The following is a 19,334-nucleotide window of genomic DNA, read 5'->3' as shown; positions in this document are numbered from 1 at the left end:
AGTGTACCGCATTAAAGTGGAAATGAAAATGTTCAGTTTAACTTGGCTTCACAGATCACAAAGAAGGGTGAAATTATCAAGAGTGTAAAACTGCCACAAATCTAAAGTTTTGCTAAACCCCCACCTCGAGACAGCCAATGAGGAATATCTGATGTCAGCATAAGGCTTTCTAAATCTGTTCGATTATATCAGACCTCAGAATTTAATTATTGAATATTGTCGCTAAATTGCATAATTAATATAACTATATGCAAAAAAACAGACAGATAAACAAACATAAAGAACATTTAGCTGATAAATTCGAATTTTAAAAAAACTAACAAAGAGGTGGGAGAAACACCCTTCAACCGTGGTACAGTACGAGTGTTGATGTTGCATAGTTTGTCCACCAGTTTGTCCACCAGTGGACAGAAACACCGATGGACAAACTGGTGTTTCTGTTTGGAACACTACAAACACACAATAACACAACAAGGTTTTGACCACTAGTTGTGGAGCATCTGTTCTATGATATCTGTTGTAGTAAAAGAAACATTTACTAACACATTTCTATTTTATTTCATTATGAAACGAGATGCGAGCAGGATATTGCTTTTCCCAAACGCATAATTGTTCATTTTCCAGTAGTAAAAAATAAAAGTCAAGTGTGAGATCTGTTTCAGTTAGCTTCTTATGATCTAATTTGCTTTGTCAAGTATTACAGAGTTACCCAGATTAATCTGAGAGCATGAAATTGATCTAACATTTTACAGTAATTCAGCACTCAATCACGAATTCAGTGAACAAGTGAATTAGTCACTCAACACATATATATATATAAAAAATACTTGAAATGTTGTAGCACCAGTAATTATTTTGTAAAAGAAGTGCTGCGAAAGAATATTGAAATTAGGTTAATTTCTCATGTTGACATGTAAAAGAGGCTATGAGGAAATCCTTCCTCGGTACTCTCAGATGTCCATCACTCATTTAGAATGCACTAAAGTTGAGTTATAGCTTCATTACACCGTGGTGCCCATTTCACCCAGAGGCTCTCTGGCATTGATCACATTTTGATGGAGGACTTTAATTTGTCTCCTTTACAAATAGCAGGGGTCACCAGAGAGCACCAGAGGAATCACTCAGAGTGTTTAATCAACAGGTATTACAGGAATAAAGATGAAGAAAAGGCCCCAGTGATGAGGTCTGTGCTCTGTGAAACTCGCCTTCTCATTACTCAACACACATTAAGCCTGTTGTGAACTCCTTACCTTACACATGTGATTATCAGATTTGTGTAAAGGAACCTTGAGCTACATTGCATTTGCCCTTGCAGGGCTAACACGTGTCACTGCTCATCTTATTGTAGGTCTAACAACCCCGCATGATCTCGCTGCAGACAGCTGGTGATTACTGACCAGTGTGCAGCAGAATCCTCGTGGAGCTCATACCTCAAAGGCGCCCACATAATGTTATTTTGTTATGCACTTACAAGAATCAAATTTCCCCCATGAATCCCATCATAAAGTCCCACATGTGTTCCACAGGTCCTGTTAACCGTACTGTCCTAACAGTTATAGTCTCATATGGCATATAGCAGAAACATAAGATAAGCTGTAGCTCTGTCTACCTATGGACAAAGATACTAGACTGACAGAAAAATCTTGTGTTCGTTGACATAAGTACCAGCACATAGTCATACTAGACCAAATTCCACTCATCACTGCATCATTTTTCCTTTCTTTGTGTCAAAGCTAAAGTGTGTCACAAAAGTTAGCACGCCCCACAAAATGATATTCTGCTGCTAATCTTGGAGCTACTAATGGACTAACCTTCCATATGAACAACTCTGCCATTGTCTTTTTTTCTATTTCTTTTTTTCACAATAATTTGTCTGCATCTGCAGACTTATAATTAGTGTCACTAACTCAGTGAAGCTAGTGGGTCTTCACCTTCCATCACTGCAGTTGCACAATGATTAACTGAATTAGCTGATATTAAAGGCTTTCATGTTCCAACAAGTTGACGCCACACAGCCGACCTATGAACTCAAGCCTGTTTTTAGCACATTAACTAATGCCAGTAGATGTGAAATTCAACTTACTTCACATCAAACAGGAGTTATTGATGTAAACTGTGTGTTATAGAGCTATTCAACATTTAAATGTATTTCTCTGAGATACTGAGCAGTAATTCTAGGTCTGCATGAAAACTGTAGGGGTGTTACAACAGCTCAATTTTTCTAGCTTTTTGAAACAGAAAAAAACAGTGCACTCTTCTACATATGATTATTTGTCCTGTATTCAGATAATTTTGTTTGCATACTGTCTCAGTGGTTAGCACTGTTGCCTCGCAGCAGAACATGAGGCAGAACATGCAAACTCCACAGAGAAATGCCCCGGCAGGTAGTTTCAAACTCAAACACACACATTCATGTTAGGTTAACTGATGTCTCTAAATTGGCCATGAATGGGAGGTAAACTAAGTGCTTCAGGTGTAGAGAATAAAGCGTGCTAGGATCAGATGCAGCTTATAGCCTACAGTGCTTCAAGTGGTCAATAGGACTACAAAAGTGCTATATAGCTACCAGTCCAATTGCATTCTGCAAGATCTCAGTTGAAGCTTAGCGCCATGGGAGAAGCAGTGTTAATGTGGTCCTAGGCTTTAAAACTGTAGAGTGGACTGTGGCGTGTAAGGACAAAACCCCCTCAGAGAATAGCTGTGAAAGAAGCACCCGGTGACTAAAACTGGTTTATCTTCTTTCCAAAATTCTCAAAAACTGAGACCTTTGCTTTAATCAATCTTTCAGGGATACGCCAAGGAAGACCCCTGAGCAGTTAATATGTTTCCAGCTCTGCTGAAAAGCCTCAGAAAGCATTTTTTTAGAAGCCAAAGCTTGGACACAGCAACTCTCCTGGTTATCATTTTGGAACAAAACTCATGGAGGACAAGAATGATGCACAATATGCCGACCTAAAGACGCTGGCTTTCATGTGCTGCAGAGTGGATTTGTGAATAGAGAGAACCTCGTGGAGACTTGAGGAAAGAAATTATAAAGATGTTTATTGCAGCTTTAGGTACACTCCTCAGCCCGGGGAGTTACAAGTAGATTTGCTTTTCATGCACAAATGGATAAAAAGCTTGATAATAAGATACGCTATGTGCCAGTTGAAACTAAAAATCCAATTACGTTTTAAAATTAGTCACCTGCCTTTACGATGCAATAGCAGACAGCAGACTGGGTGTTGTTTTTATTCGTGCATAATGCTTCAGTGTTTTCTATCACATTTGTCCCATTATCACCATTGGTCATTGTCGCATTTTGCTCTCCATTTCTGTTGTAGATATTTAGGAAATGCAGCACAGCAGTGAGAAAAATGCAGATCAGGAAGGGTAAAGCAGACTTTCCTGAAATGTAATAACAAAAAGAACACATTCCTGGTGAATGAGGCTGAACACATAACATGGACTGGAGAAGGTGTAGTTTCACCACACTGGAGCAAATTCTTCTCCTAATAATATTTTCTATGACTGATAAAAATTCTCAGCGGACAGAAGGCATTATGCAAATCTCTTTTGTGAGTTAGTAATGCCACCAAACACAGTCGTGCAGTAAAGTTATGTTACTGCAGAAGTTTGCGCTCAGCTGCTAATGCAGAAAATTTAGAAATATGCCTTAATGCGCAGTCCTCATTTTCTGCAAAGTCTTTCTCACAATGCTGGATTTTCAGATGGTCTCAGATGTTGAGCACACATTAGACATTAGTATTGGATTTGTGTTTATTTATCAAAGAGAATATCAAGAGGATTCACTTCTCTTTGATTCTGCCATAAATCAAAGTGATTTAGTTATTTTTCACTTTGAAATTTCTGACTGTCAGTCCCGTCTTCTACCTTAACTATGGGATGTATATACTCGCTGGACATTTTTTTAGGTATACATGTTCAGCTGCTCATTAAGGTAAATCTTGTCATCAATATTTTGTTGATATCAAAAGTCACGGCAGCGTCATGGTCCGGGTGTGCGGCTGGAATTTCCCATCAGGCTCCTGAGTCTACCTGGTATCCGCCCCTGGGCAGGGCCAGCTTATCCTCCGCAGTTCCACATACCTGGAGCTGATTCCAGGCAATCAAGCCAGAGTGATTTAAGCCTCAGCCTTCAGCACCAGTTCATCATCATCTCACTTCCTGGACTCACCTTGACTTAAACCTCAAGCTTAAGCTTCTCTCTTGGACTCCGGATACCTTACCCCCATCTTGGAAATCACTCTGTGCCTCACCTGCCACCGCACACCATCAGGAACCTTTGAATCTCAGCCAATCCACATTCAGCTCCCTGCTGATTCACGTCACCCTTTCCACACTGCTTACTCTCTCCAGCTGCAAGTTAGAAAAGTTATACAACATGCTCAACATCTACAGAGTTCCTCTCCACTACCTCCCTAACTCAGTTGTCCTCTCTCCTCGGTGTGACTGCTTAACTGCCACGTTCCATTCTGCATCACTGGCCCACTTTCCCCTCTCAATCAACATCCACCACATTAACTAGGCCTCACCACTTCACGTTCTATGATTTGTTGCCTTTGTCCTTATCACGCTTTGAGTCCAGTGCTTGTACCGACCTTTCGGTCTTGTGACAGGCAGAATGGCTAGATTGTTTGAAGTTGATAGCAAGGCAACTACGCATTACAAAGGTATGCAGAAGTAGATCTCTGAACACAAAACACATTGAACCTTGAAGCAGATGGGCTACAGCAGCAGATGACCACACTGTGTGCCCGTCCTGTCAGCTAAGAACTGGAAATTGAGGTTAAGTTTGCACAGGCTCATTTTCTTGAAACCTCAATTCTAACTGAGCATCGTTTAAATGCTGCAGCCTATCTGCATATTGTAGCTGACCATGGCTATGCCCTTTCTGACCAGTGCATCCATCTTCTAAAGACTGATTTAAACAGGATGAAACCATGTCACAATATTTAAATAATCTTAGACTGGTTTCTTGAACAAGACGGTGACTTCACTGCACTCAAATGGCCTCCATCACCAGATCTCAGTCCAACAGATCTCAAACTGTTAGGGTTTGGTGGAGATTCGCATTCATGAAAGGGCATTCAACAAATCTGCAGCACATGGTCAGATGTGGCCATCTTCCTGCTGCACTCATGGATCTTTGTTATTTCATCCTGGATTGTAGTTCTGACACTCACTAGTCCTCAGCCTCTTTCCTTCCAATTAGCATACAGCGTCAGGGTGCTGGACCTGGAACAAAACCCTTGATACATGGTAAAGAGCTTTGTCTTGAATAGGTGACTATTATTGGGCTTATCTTCAGACTCAAAAACAGGGGTTTATATTGTTAAACATCATTGTTCCTGTTATTTTACTGAAACATGTTTATGTCCTGTCATGTAAGGCTGTATGAATAATCTAAACATAGTAGTGGTATTATTCTATTAGCAAGTCTGTGCTGCAAACGCCTGATACACTGCATCTTATTAACACACTGGTAAAGCAAACTGTTGCACTGGGTGGCTTTTTGTTTTTTTAAATTATAAACTTGGGCGCTGTGTTTTTGTTTATTTATTCTGAGAAACATACAGTGTAGTAAATGTTCACCAGAGAGCCAAGTGTGGCTAATCCGTGGATGAAAATAGTCCCCACTAAATGCACTGTTTATTCCTGTTTGATTAATGTTTGCTAAAAGCTGTCGTCCACAGTTGGTTGGGGACATTTTTTTTTCTCCTAGTGAAATTTAATATTTGTGACCTAGCTGATTGTACAAATTTACAACTAATGGGACTGAAAAAGTGTGTGTGTGTGTGTGCATCTGATAGTGGGACTTATTATTCAGAAATTTGGTTAATATTAAAATGACATGGCCTTTGCAAATAAAAGCATGAAATGGGGGATTTTAAATGTGATTGCAACGCTCTCTTTGTTTTCTTTAGAGTGATTGAAGAAGTGGGTTTGGCAAAGAACTGGATGTTATAAAACCTGAAGTATTTTATCTTTAAACTCCAAGAAGCCAATAACCAAATGCAGCTTTGCTTTTCTGTTGTTGGCCAACTTATTAAATCCACTGTGATAATGTGGAGTTTGTGTAAATGGAACAGGGATTGTGAAGGGCTGTTACGATAGGAGGGTGTGTTTGGTGTATGTACACGTTGTTGGCTGTTCAGCTTGTTTTTCTCTGTTCGTCCCTGTTAGCGTCTGATTTCTCCCCACCGTAGTCCTGCTGCGCCATGCATCCAGAATCTTAATTCTCTACTCGTTGCCCGAGCTTATTCTACCATGATGATAGCAGCAAGCGCCCTTTACTTCTGCACATGCACTCTTGCACATTTTTCATCAAGCTGCTTTTTTTGTGCATGTGTGATTTTGGGGTCCTGTTTCAGAAACACTTGATTTCTTCACCCTGAGAGTCGCTGCAGAGCAGATTAAAGGCACTGTCTTTCCAAGCAGGCTCAGTATTTTACACAGAGCGACACACATACCAATACATGTACACCCTTACACATTTTGGACACAAGCCTATTTTTGCTTTGTGAGTGAAAGAGGCTTGTTTCCAGATACCTTTTTTCTTCTTTTTTTTCTTTTTAAATGGGCACAATGTTGTAAAATGCAAATATGGGCCTAATGCATGAAAAGCAAGAAATATTTTCCTACAACAAAAGGATCCTGAACAACAAAAAAGTGGAAGCAAATTGACACAGAAATAGCACCGGGAAGCTCCGGCTGATGCTCCGGCGTACCAAACCATAACAAGACGTTTTCGACTTTGAGTACTCAAAGTTTCCGAGTTTCCATAACCTCACCTTAATGGAGCAGTTCAACAGTTTGGAAAATAAAGTAATGTGAAAAACAAAACATATCCTATTATAATTCTAAGGTTGTGCCTATCACACTGAAAAATCACCTGTTTCTTAGCAGGTGCTAAAATGTTTAAAATTCAGAATTCATAATGCCTTTGATGAACAACAAATGACATATTACAAGGTGTCATTCATTTAACAGAAACTCCATGGTTCAGCAACTTTTTAAAACACCTGTAACTGTTTTCTGTACGACTCCGTCTTGTGTGTTCTCACTGTAGTCTGATGGACTTGTTGCTTGGAAATGATCCCAAAACTCTCCCCAGACTAATAGGTGACAACAGAAACTTCTTTAAGATAATCGCTCACTGCCGGAACAGCATGATTGACCATCTTTTATAGAGGTGCTCACACTTGCTGATGATCAGTTAATCAAGTGTGTTTGATTAGCAGCACCAGGCTGCTCCTTATACTCGTAATTCCAACGGAAGCAGCAACGGTGTGCTTGCTTTTTTACACACTGCTTCTGCATTTTGTCTTTAGTGCTTCTTTAATAACTAATGATGCAGTGTCATATGTCCTGTACTAGTGTTCGTCTTAGATTCCATTTACATTTTAAAACCTGGAAAGGAACAAATGACTTTTGTTATGGTTTTACATGTAAAACCTTAGAAATGTAAGGTGACTCTATGCTTATTAGCTTTGTCGCTGGAAGTCTCACTCAGATTGGGTTCAAATGTACGCTTTTATTTCCTGTTGTAAAAAGTTGTGAGACCCGTTTCAGTATTGCCATCATATGATGGTTGAGGATTGCCAATGGAGACCTCGTGTGTATTTCTAACGTGGCAGCGACTTTGACAAACCAGCAGTATTTGACCTCACGAACTCAAAGAGTTCTGGCATCTTCTAAATGTACTCTGCAATAATAGCTTGTGACAGTCAGCGACTGAGACAAAGCAAAATTGCATCACTGAAGGAGTATGAGCTCAGTAAACATTTTCCTGATTAGTTTATGGTCCCAATTCAGTCACTACTTTCAAATAATATTTGTAAACCATGGCCCACATTAGTGTTCAGAGGGACATGAAGCAGGATACGCTTTACTGTGTTTCCTGTGAGCTCGCAGAAGATCTCAGTAAGATCCACCCTCAGTCTGCAGCCAAAATATTCAGTTTGAGGCAGTCGTCTATAATATGACTTAAGTTGCCAGTGCTTGATGTCATAGTGAACAAGTCCATCTTTTATGTACAGTCTGCAATTATAAGACTCTTGTTTGGTCTCAGCTATTCATAGACAGTGCACGTCACCCACATCTTATTCAGTCGGTCAGTGTTAACCATAAAAGAAACACAGCACTGTTGTCACCAGTGAGGCTTGCAGACTTTAGATTCATGGTGTCAAAGCAAAACAAGGCAAGACAGAAGTGAGCTGAAGGAAGCAACCCACGCAGCCTGTCACACATCCAGTTCTGCTGACCATCTTCATGGATTAATTGGATTTACTTGTGACAAAGACATGTACAGTAGATGCACTGAACCAAATGCACAGCATCAACTGTGCAATTGCATCACACACATCCACAGAAGTGAATGATTTCTTCATTTCATATTTAAATTTTTTATTAATTTATCTTTTTTTGCAGGCCGATTGCATCTCTTCAATTTCTTTTTTTCAATTGAAATTTTAAAAAAATGTAAAAAATTACAAGTAATTCCAGTATTTTTGAAACAGTCACTCATGAAAGACAGTATAAATTTATTCATTCATATATATATATAAAGATATGAAAAGGAGTCAGATGACAGCAGCAGCTGAGCACAGTAAAGGTTTTGTCCCTTTTGAGGTAAATTTCCTTAAAAAGAAAAAGAATGTTGTTTTAATTTGAAGGAGTAAACAATCCTATTTAAAGATCACAATTACTGTGTGAATCAGAATGTTTAGTCTGTGCATATTTACTAGAAATCCAAGCACACCAGTATCAACTTACAGATTCTTATATTCTCATAGTAATTAACCACCCCATATGTTACGGTATAGTGCAATTTTGAAAATGTCCGGCATCTTGGAGAATTTTCCACAGTTTGTTTGTGGATTTGTGCCGTCTAAGTGGCTTATGTCTCTTCATGTAATCCCAGACTGAATCCATGATGTTGACTTCAGTAGCCTATGGGGTCTTTGCCATCTGCTGCAGGACTCCTTTAGTGCCTGATGACTCCAATGGTGGCTTTGAGTCACAGACTACTGTACTAAGACTGCACACAGGGTGAAATAAAATCCAGTCCACTCAATGAAAGCGGTTTATTTCTATTAGTAAATGACCATCAGGTTAGAGTGAAAATGCAAATCATGCAACTGATTAAAAACCAAAACACTTTATGTGTGATGCCTGTAATTTTTGCTTCCTTTGTATCTGAGAAACACGATCTACATTATAGGGAAAATATTTTCAACTGAAATGAGGAATGACCTCAGAAGCTGACAAGACATTGCTGTTTCCAACACGTCTGGCTATCTAAAGGACAACCTGTTGTGAATTCTTTCGGGTAGTTGGCCCGCTAATTCACTGTCATGACTTTTTCTTTTCAGCTAAAAGCATGCCTGGCATCTCTAATCAGCAGCACAGGACTCATGTGTTGGCCTTGATACAGCTCCCCGGTGTATCCTTGTACTTCAGCTGACCCTTTTTAGCCACTGCAGTAGATTTTCTCCTACTTGAAATGATAAAGTGATAAAGATTCGTTTTCTGCTTTGCCTAATTTTGGCTTAAACACTGAACATTTTGATGAGGTATGCTCTTAGACAGTGGCCTGAAAAAAAAATCCCCGCAGCAGACGGCAGACAGAATGCAGTCGTAACCACAAGTGACACATTTGTTTTTTATATTCTTTATTTCATCTATTATTCACCACTGTACTGTCTGCACATTAATGTGCATGGCAAACAATGCTTTTGTCACCCTCTTGTAATCAACAGTATAGTGAGCTACTGTTTTCTTCCTCTATCAGATGTCTTTGTTATGCCTGTGGATTTCACAAAATGTAGGAAGCCTGTAAGACAAGAATGTGTCACCTCAATTTATAACTTTTGGCATCACGACCTTTGGAGAAAGCTGCCTGAGGACATTTGGGTGGATGATCGTTCTAATTTAAGCTTCAAAACTCTTGCTTTCTATATAATGTGCTTCACTTCCTCACCCAACTTTTTCATTGATTTTAGGGTGTTTTCACTACTGTTTGTTACTGTTATATCAATTTCAATATAAGCACCAAAAACAGTACGTGAGGAAATCTTATCTAGCATCTTGAAGACAATTTTCTCATGCAGCGATCACAATGGGCTGCTAATCATACTTGCATTGCTACCTTTACTTCTAGAATAAAAAGGTCATCCAAGGGAGGAGCAGACGTATCATCTGTCTTCTATTAGGAAATCATAAACTAAATTTGTCAGCTAAGTGGAAACAGGTCTGAAGTTTGCTCTTCTCTGGTCTCTTCTATTAAGGTTTTACTTTTTTTTTTTTTTTTTTTTTTACAAATTTTCAAGTTTTTCATTAAAGTTATTATTGGGTTGATCGGGAAATTACATCATGCTGCGGTAAGAAGAACAACTATTTTGTCATCATTCACTTCTATTGTCATGTTATGTCAACTGTAATACAATAGTTTTCTAGTTTGTGTAATTTTGCACTGCGCTCGTTTGTCCTTCACCCTGTGAAGTGGTCCAAGCTAGCGTTAGTGCTCTTTCGATGACTTCTGTTTCTCACCTTGAAAACTGGCTTACCCCCCAAAAAATTCTCCCTTCTGTGTTTATTTAATTAGAAGTTAAAATAAGATAGTTTTTGTGTGTGTATTGTTATAGTGAAGGTTGATCAACAAACCTCATCCAGGATCATAATCTCATAATCTATTGTACGCAATCAAACCACATCATAACCTGTGATATACTTTCCTCTTCTGGCAAACCTGTGCCCGCTTGTTTTTTTTGTCTAGCAGATGCCAGAAATGTAAAGATCACATATACTTCCAGCTTATTTACTCATTTCCCTGCTGCATGGATAATACATGGATATCCAACATATAATAAAGCATGCATGTACCCACAGAAATGTATACATTTTATTCAGTTTATAATATTTTGTTACACTCGAGAAAAAATTAGTAGTTGTTCAGCTGTTCAGGCATTAAATGTTAAGAATCAGACATAATTATACAAAGGTGTGAACAAATAGATGAGCTGGGCAGATCATATCTACATTAGTTACAATAAATGATTCACAGAGTCAGCCTCGTTAATATTTCATATGTAAAGATAACTGCCTCAAGCTAACTGCTGATGTGAATAACAGGGATAATCTAACAAAGCATCCTCTGTGTTATACTTTGGTAAATGTTTATTTGAATGTTATATTTATCTGAATCCACAATGAAGAGGATGATATAATGGTAGGGGCCTATATATCTTTTATTTTTTTCCACCTGAGCATTGATTGCTAAGTACTCTGTGATGTATACCCATACTCACACTCTCTCTAGGGAACAGCCCAGTATGATCAAATTTGTCCGTGCTGTTAGCCATTAAGCTGCTGCTTTGCCCGAGAGTAGCTGCTGAGGTTGGTGTGAATGTGTTTTTGTGGTTGTGTGTGCAGATTGAATCAGTTCAATCGTCTTACTTCCACTGAAGTGAAAGAGTATCTACTGATATACATCTTCTATCTGTGATATTCAGTGCTTCGCGAGCTTTGTTTTACAGCACCCAAGGAGAATATTGTAGCTGGAATCACAACAAAATAAATACTAGGCAGTCTTCCATACATCCAGTCCACCGAAAGAAAAGAAAGACACAAGAGACAGTTTATAAAAAACACTTCAAATAGCAAATCAAATAGTTACAAGCATGTTGCTAAGAAGATTTAAAATCTTACAGATTTGGTTTTATTAAGTTTGAGAAAAAATAACAATAATAACAATAACTCTATTTATAAAGTGCTTTCAAAAAAGTGCTGAACAGCAATTTGAAGATAAAAAAGATTTTAAAAAATTAAAAGCAAAACAGTTTAAAAACTGCTGAAACAAAAGGGAACAACAATAAAAAACTTTAGGCTTAGAATTAAGACACACAGGATTGGGTGAACAAGTGGGTCTTTACCTGCCTAATGCCTGCCTAATATCTTGAGGGGGGTTGTTCCACAAAGATGGGGCATGAATAGAAAAAGCATACTCCCCAATAGCTTTTCTGCTGTCTTTAGAAACTTTTAGAAGGCCAGTATCGTGAGTTTGGTGAGCACAGGATGGAACATAGAAGTGCAAAAGCTCAGAGAGATGTGAAGGCGCCAAACCGTTCAAAACTTTGTAGGTGAGCAACAGGACCTTGAAATCTGCTAAAACCTGACAAGGCAACCAGATAAGAGATTTCAGTTCTGGATCTTTGGTTAAAATGCAAGCAGCTGCATTTTGTACCATCTGTAAACCTCTAAAACTTTTCTTCAGTGACCCGGAAAGGACAGTGTTACAATAATCAGTGCGTGAAGACGCAAATGCATGGACAACAACCTCTGCAGTGTCAAGTGATTAAACCTGTTGGGTTTTAAGCTTTGAAGCATCTACCTCTAAAACTTCCACCAGGGTCAAATCATCTTTAAGCTTCAGGGTTTGCTTTTTTAATGTGTGGCTCACTTCGTGCTTTATTTGAAATTAAACATAGGTTTTAAAACTGTAGCCCATGTGCATGTTTGTGTGTTTTAATTAGTTTTATTTATATAGCACCAAATCACAACAGCAGTCAAATGATGCTCTATGAGCAAGCATATAACAAAAGTGGAAATAAAAAACTCCTTTTTAAGAGGAAGAAACTTCTGACAGAACCAGGCTCAGGGAAAGGCAGGACTCTCCTGAACCATTAACTAATTTCTTTGTAATCAAAAGTTGTTGCCTGAAGGTTGAGAATGTTGCATGCTCAGCCTCTGGGTGATCAACTGGTTGCCTTGCAATCAGTCACCAAATGCAAAAAAATCTGTGCAGCCACTAGGTGCAAGGAGATGCCATTACTCCGCTGTGCCTGAGGCATTAGTTAGTTAGCTTAATCCACACATCTCATCTTCAACTACTCACAGACAGGTCTGTGAATAGAAAGAAATGCATTCGTTTAGACTTCTGTTTTCCTCCATAGTATAGTCAGCTCCATAAGCATTCGGACAATATCAGTTAATTGTGAGTCCCTAAAGATGGAGATCTGTGTATATAAGCAGTTACAGTTCCTAAACAGTTAATACAATACTTTTGCTTGACACCTTGAATTAAACCTAAAACCTTGCACTCCGATTTCATCGTGAGTTAAAATCAACCGTGGTACTGTACAGTGAGAAAACTACAGAAATTGTCATCGTTCCAAATTCTTACAGAGCCGACTGTATGCAGCCGCAATCAGACAGAGAGCTCATAACAAACGGCATTTGATTTTTCTCTTTCTTTGCCTTTGTGAGTATCTGTAATCCTCCACCTGCCGCAGTCTCTGGTGGCTGTTTAGAAGAAAACTGTAAACACCAAATGACTCCAATCGATAGAAATTTGAATAATTCCATTATGTATAGCCCTAAGTGATGACATCAGTTTATACCATATGCCCCAGTGTGGCTCTGCAGAACAACAATCTGCTCACAGTTACCTGAAAAACAGAAAGAGCAAAGCAGATGACAATGTGCGTTTAATCAGAAGCCTTTGAGGAGTGCCTGAATAAGAAGGTGCATAAAACTGTTTACAGGAATTTTAATCCATTATAGTGATAAGCCAAAGTAGGTCAGGGAGACTGGCAATTAAAAAAATATTAACCATCACGCTGGAATGGAGATTATATTTATAACACGACATTTGCATATTAGACAGAAATTGTTGTTGGAGTGACAATGTTACATATTGGTAGAAAGGTGGCAGAAAGAACAGCAATAACAGTACTGCTAATGACAAATATATCATCATCCTGTTAAAGTTTGGATTTCATTCAGTGCTTTACTAGCTCGGCGCGTGTGAAATGGAGTCTTTGCTGTTAAAACATATGCAATACATCAGTGTCCTGACTCTACAAAATGATTTTATCCAGCTCAGTGAGCTACTTATGCACTGTGACAGAGCTATATATTCTAACAGTCACAGGGATGCCTGAAAGATACATGCAGATATTCTTTAGTCTCGTCACTTTGAACCCACTTATGAAGTCTTTTGCATTCTCGCTGCCTTGCCCGGGCATTCAGCTCGGCACGCCCACCAGCAGAGAAAATATGCTTTCTTCAAGGTTGACGTGTCACAGCTGTATCTGTTCCATTTGCAGACCCTTGAGTATTATCTCGAACAATCACAGAGGACGCTATCTTTAATGAACTCCTCACAGAGGCTCCGTAAAAAAACACACACACACATGCACACACATCTGCACAACATGTTTGATGTGCCTCTTCAGATGATGTGCTATCTTTTGCTTTGCGATTGAAGGCAGATTGTTAGAGTATTGGTGTGAGCCGATGAGAAGCTTATTTTACAAAGTGGACTCGCTTAGATGCTTGTAAACCCAGTTTTTAAAAATTTATTTATGCCACGCCATGGTCTATAAACTCATATACTGTTACTTGTCAGAATGGAAATTGGTCTTTGACAGAACAAAGCAATTCTACTGTGAATGGCAGTCAGAGATGAATAGGAGGCTGATATCCTCTTATTTGTAACCCCTGCCTGTCAGTTTAGCCACATTTATTATGACTGCATACGATTATTTTTAGCAGATTTCCTGAAAAAACCACAAAAAAAACAGATAACGATAACATAGTAATATATAGCAATCGACCTGATTTAACATCCTACACTGGGAGGTAAACGGTAAGAGTAGGGTTTTTAAACAGTAGGGTTTTTTGGGCTTTTCTTCTTTTTTTTTTCTCCAGACATGAATATAGAGAAGAAACTGCAGCTTAAAGAGTGACAGTTTAATTACTGTCATCTCCCCACATACAAAACAGACAGATCTAAAATTAAGAGCTAAATTGAGATCAAGTCGCTTATAAACTGTTTATCAGTCGCAGAGTGACCAGTATGTCGAACTTTGGAAAGCTTCGGAAAATGCGCAGCTTCAACAAAGGCACTGACTGAAACTCTGTCCCGAGACAAGAAAACATAAATAGCTTTGCTGCTATCAGCTCTGCGATCATTATGATTATGATCAAGATGAATTTGGTTATTGTTGCCATTAGCAGATCATCATCAAGGGGATGATTGAAGTGAAGTAGATGTGATAGCACCAAACAGTCAGAGTGGTTTGATGAAGTTCTGTGAATATATTATCCGGATAGTGTAAAAAGTACAATATAGAAGCATAGCTTCTTAATTGGCTTAATGTTAGTAGTTCTTTAACCCTCCAATTCTGTGCACCCCCACCCCCCTTACTTTAGTGTTCCAGTCAATATTGACTGGTCAGTTTTAAGACATCACAAACATCAGTTCTGCACCAGCTCAACATGATTCTTCGCATTGTTCTCGTCCCTGTCAGCTCGTCAGCCGTGTTTCAGCATTTCACAGCATTTTGTGTCAGAAGTGCAACCAATGCAAGTCTTCATCAGAAATGCTCAGCGAGCACAGTCACAGACTGGGAGAGTGCTAATGCTGAGACAGACACATAGCTGGGGGAACTGTGCAGCCATTTAGCCATGTGTCACCTCAAGACTAGATTCACTGAGTGAGTCATAGCCCGCCCCGAGCAGGACACTGTATGTTCTTGACCACTGTGAGTCTACTGTCATCACAAACGGGGGAAAATAGGACAAGTTGCTGAAGTCATGACAAAGGGCTGTGAATGCTGATGCTGAAAAACAAGGCTGACACAGTATTTTATTACCCTTGTTATGCTGAAAATAAACAAGAATCCTGCTCATGCAATTCTGTTACCTGAAGACCGTTAATGCTTTTATCATGAAAATTATTTAGGGAGCCCCATAGGTTTAGATTTATGGATTTAATTCTTTTCTGATAAAATGTATTTGTCCCCGAGAGCCACTTAAGAATTGCATAATGAAGAATCGGTACAATATAACAGAAAACATACTCCACAGAGCAAATGTACTGTGTATATATATATATATATATGATGCAGTTGTACCACTTTATAGACTGTACTGTGATTTTATTTTATTTTTGCACACACATGCAGTTCAGCATAAAAAGTACAACTGTTCCACATACTATAATCTATGACTGCCTATATTCATACATGGTGTGGTCTTGCATGCAAACACACATTAATTACAGAGCTATATTTAGTTTGCAGGGCTCCAAGCAGAAACCACAAACTGCTACAACACAGCAAGTTGATGTCACGTATACAAATCTTTGCCCATAAGTCCGTTTAATCAGCATTGTTTATCAGAGCTGTCATAATAATAAACATTTGCAGTCCGTTCACACGTTACTCTCAGAAACGCGAGTGAACCTCCAGATTAAAGAACTAAATCAGGGCTGTTTCTCTTTTAGTGAAACTGGTGAAAAGGCTGAAGACTCTCAGGTCACGAGTATACTTGCGCATTTTCCCAAACTGACTCCATGCAGTTGCTCCAGAAGATTGCTATTGATGCTAATGGGAAAAATTGATATAGTGAGTTACCAGGACGGACCGATAGATGATTTGTAGGCCTAATTATGACATTTCATTAAAGAGATCCCAGTGGAGGTGTTATGGCAATTTTTGATCAAGCACGCAGTGGGAACGCTGCTTCATTTATCGTGGAAGTAAATTATGAAGCATCTGCACATCCAATAAGATAAACTCCAGGGCTGAGTTGTCGCACGGCACTGTGATTCCACTTTTGCCGTGTACCTGCAGAAGCGATAGCGATCTGACGCGATATCAAAAACGTGAAAGTAGAGGATCAGCAACAGGCGGCCGCTTCCTGTTTGTGTTGGCGAAGGGTTATGAGCAAGAGGGGGATCATTACCTGTACTTCAAAAACATACTTTGAAAGTAATGAAGTCAGATGGCACTATCTACTCAGTATATTAAGGTACTGATGGTAACAGATGGCGCTTTTTAGCATATCAAAGAGTCCCTCCTCCACCAGTTTGCAGAGTTATTATTTGTGTTTGTATTGGCCATGAGATTTTCATTCAGCAGTAATGTCATCTGTGTAGAATTTACATTTCATCAGTGCTTCTTTAATTAATGGAAAGCTCTGCCTGATGTTGATGAAAAAGAAAGCAGAGTGGGTTGTTTTAATGGGAATCAGAATCAGTAAACCTTAATAATTCAAAGATGTAACGACAGACAATCCGACCTGCCACAGCAGGAGGAGCACGAGTGCAGTCGATACCATTAATAATGACTGCAGTGAGCATGCTGCAGCAATGACATGGTAGCAAGGATATTATAGTTATTATTAGGTGGCCGTCTAAAAAGGGGCAGAAATATCTTCTTGTGAAGTAAACTGTGCACACAAAATATTTAAAATGTATTAACGTAGGAAACCCTGATTGACATTGCGTGCAGTGCCTTGGAACTGAATAGGATTACATTTTTAATTGCATTTGAGCTATTTGACACACACATGCAGTATTTAGGGGACTTGACTGGAGTGCTGCCGCCTCTTCTCAGTTGGCCAATAACGAATCAGCTTCCCTTAGCCAAATAGCCATGTGGCACTGTGCCTTGTTTCCTCAGCCAGTGATCTAGCACTATAATCCCCCTTTGATGAAAAAGTTAGTAACAGTGTTCTTGCTACCAGCTCTGGCCCCCAATGAGGATATGCATTTGTTTGTCGTGTTGCAACAGAAAGTCTTGGCAGGAGCAAAAGATTTTGCATCATAGCAAAAATATCATATAGTTGCCAATAAATTTAACTACGGCAAAGCTTGTAAAGTTTAGGTTTGCTTCATATGTCAAATTATCAGGTATCGTGTAGGGGGGTCAAAAAACAACCCAACTATATTCTTATTCTGTGCCTAATAAAGTGGACCCACAGTACAGTAAATGCATTTTATGATTGTGTCTTCTTGTCTAAAACATGTACAACATTAAAGCAAATAATAAAGTATATAGAAATGTATCAATTCAATTTAATTTTATTTATATAGCACCAAATTACAACAACAGTCACCTCCATGTGCTCTTTATGTTGTAAAGTAAAGACCCTACAATACTAGAGAGAAAACCCAACAATCAGCAAGCACTTGCTGACAGTGGCAAGGAAAAACTCCCTTTTAACAGGAAGAAATCTCAAGCAGAACCAGACTCAGGGAGGGGCAGGCATCTGCTGTGATTGGTTGGGAGTGGTGGGAGGAAGACGGGACAAAAGACACACAGTGGAAGAAAGCCAAAGATTGATAAGAACTAATGATTAAATGCAGAGAGGTGTACAAACAACGTGAGTGAAGAAGAAGTGCTCAGGGCATCATGGGAAGCCCTCAGCAGCCTAGACTTATTGCAGCGTACAATTGAAGGAGGGTTTAAGGTTACCTAACTATCTTAATAAAAACCGAAAGTTTTCAGCCTAATCTCAAAAATGGCTAAAACCAATCAGCTGCTAAGTACTCAATTAGGATCAAAGTGAATCCAATGAACTCTTCCTTAAGGTGAGGAAAATGTGGCTTCGTCTTTACGTGAGAACACTGTGGTGTCCCATGAGATTTAGTGCTAGCTGACTAAGTGAAGCTGACTCACCCTTAGCTCAGTGCTGGCAGCCAGAAACAATGTGACATTCACTATATTCTCCAGTCTTGGCAAACATTTCACAACAAACGCTACTTGGTTTTTTACATTTCCCCATCTTTTTATGCTGCCTATAGTTTCTGTTATTTGATATAAATATGGTAAAACTTTAAAAAGGACTTCAGACAGGTGATCCATCACAGTGACAGTGTCAGCTTTTATCCCCTCCTGATTATTGTAGCGCCTTTAATGCTGTGAAGAATTTCCAAATTATTTGGCATTTACAGCCTCTCTACCACACGGTCATAATGTAACTGTGGCAGCAGCAGAAACTGATAAGATGTCTGCTGTGATGGATGGCATAGTGTATCGTAAGAAAGTTTAGATTTCACAAATTCAGTTTAACAAAGTAGTGAAATAAATAAAAAATACTACATGGAAAGTAGGAGTGTTTTTTTTTTAATCTGCCAAAATTAAACTTAATTGAATTGTCACTTTTCCCATATATTAAATATTATTTTACAGCAAGCTTTTCATTCTGATAAGGTCTAATATTGTTGACTAATTCAAAGACATGCAGTATCTGTCTAAGCAGCAGTGCTCCTGAATGGTACAATAAGTGCCACCCTGGATGATGCATTTGTGGTATGTCTCCGTAATCATGGTCATTACCCATGAAGGGCATTTCTTAGGTTGACGTGCATGTCAGATGGCCTTTTAAGTCAAGGTCTCTTCTGGTAGTGCTGCCCTGATATCTTCAGGCCATTTTACAGTGACAGGATGAGCACTGACCTCTGTCATTCCACTGGGTGAGCAGCCTGCGGTGAGCCTGCTGGTGTCAGGCCAGCTGAGCCATGCTGCTAGGCAGACTAC

The 19,334-nt window shown here is 39.1% G+C and overlaps 1 protein-coding gene across 2 annotated transcripts in view; it reads left to right on the top strand.

Moving 5' to 3' along the window:
• cntn4 (contactin 4) overlaps positions 1–19,334 on the top strand; it is a 184,381-nt gene that overhangs the window by 20,643 nt on the left and 144,404 nt on the right. The window lies entirely within an intron of this gene.

This window comes from Perissodus microlepis, chromosome 5 (genome assembly GCF_051167445.1).
Source record: "Perissodus microlepis isolate ML-2025 ecotype Zambia chromosome 5, ASM5116744v1, whole genome shotgun sequence".
Lineage (NCBI taxonomy): Eukaryota > Metazoa > Chordata > Actinopteri > Cichliformes > Cichlidae > Perissodus > Perissodus microlepis.
The sequence above is the reverse complement of the archived record's forward strand: the minus strand, read 5'-3'. Positions and strand labels throughout refer to the sequence as shown.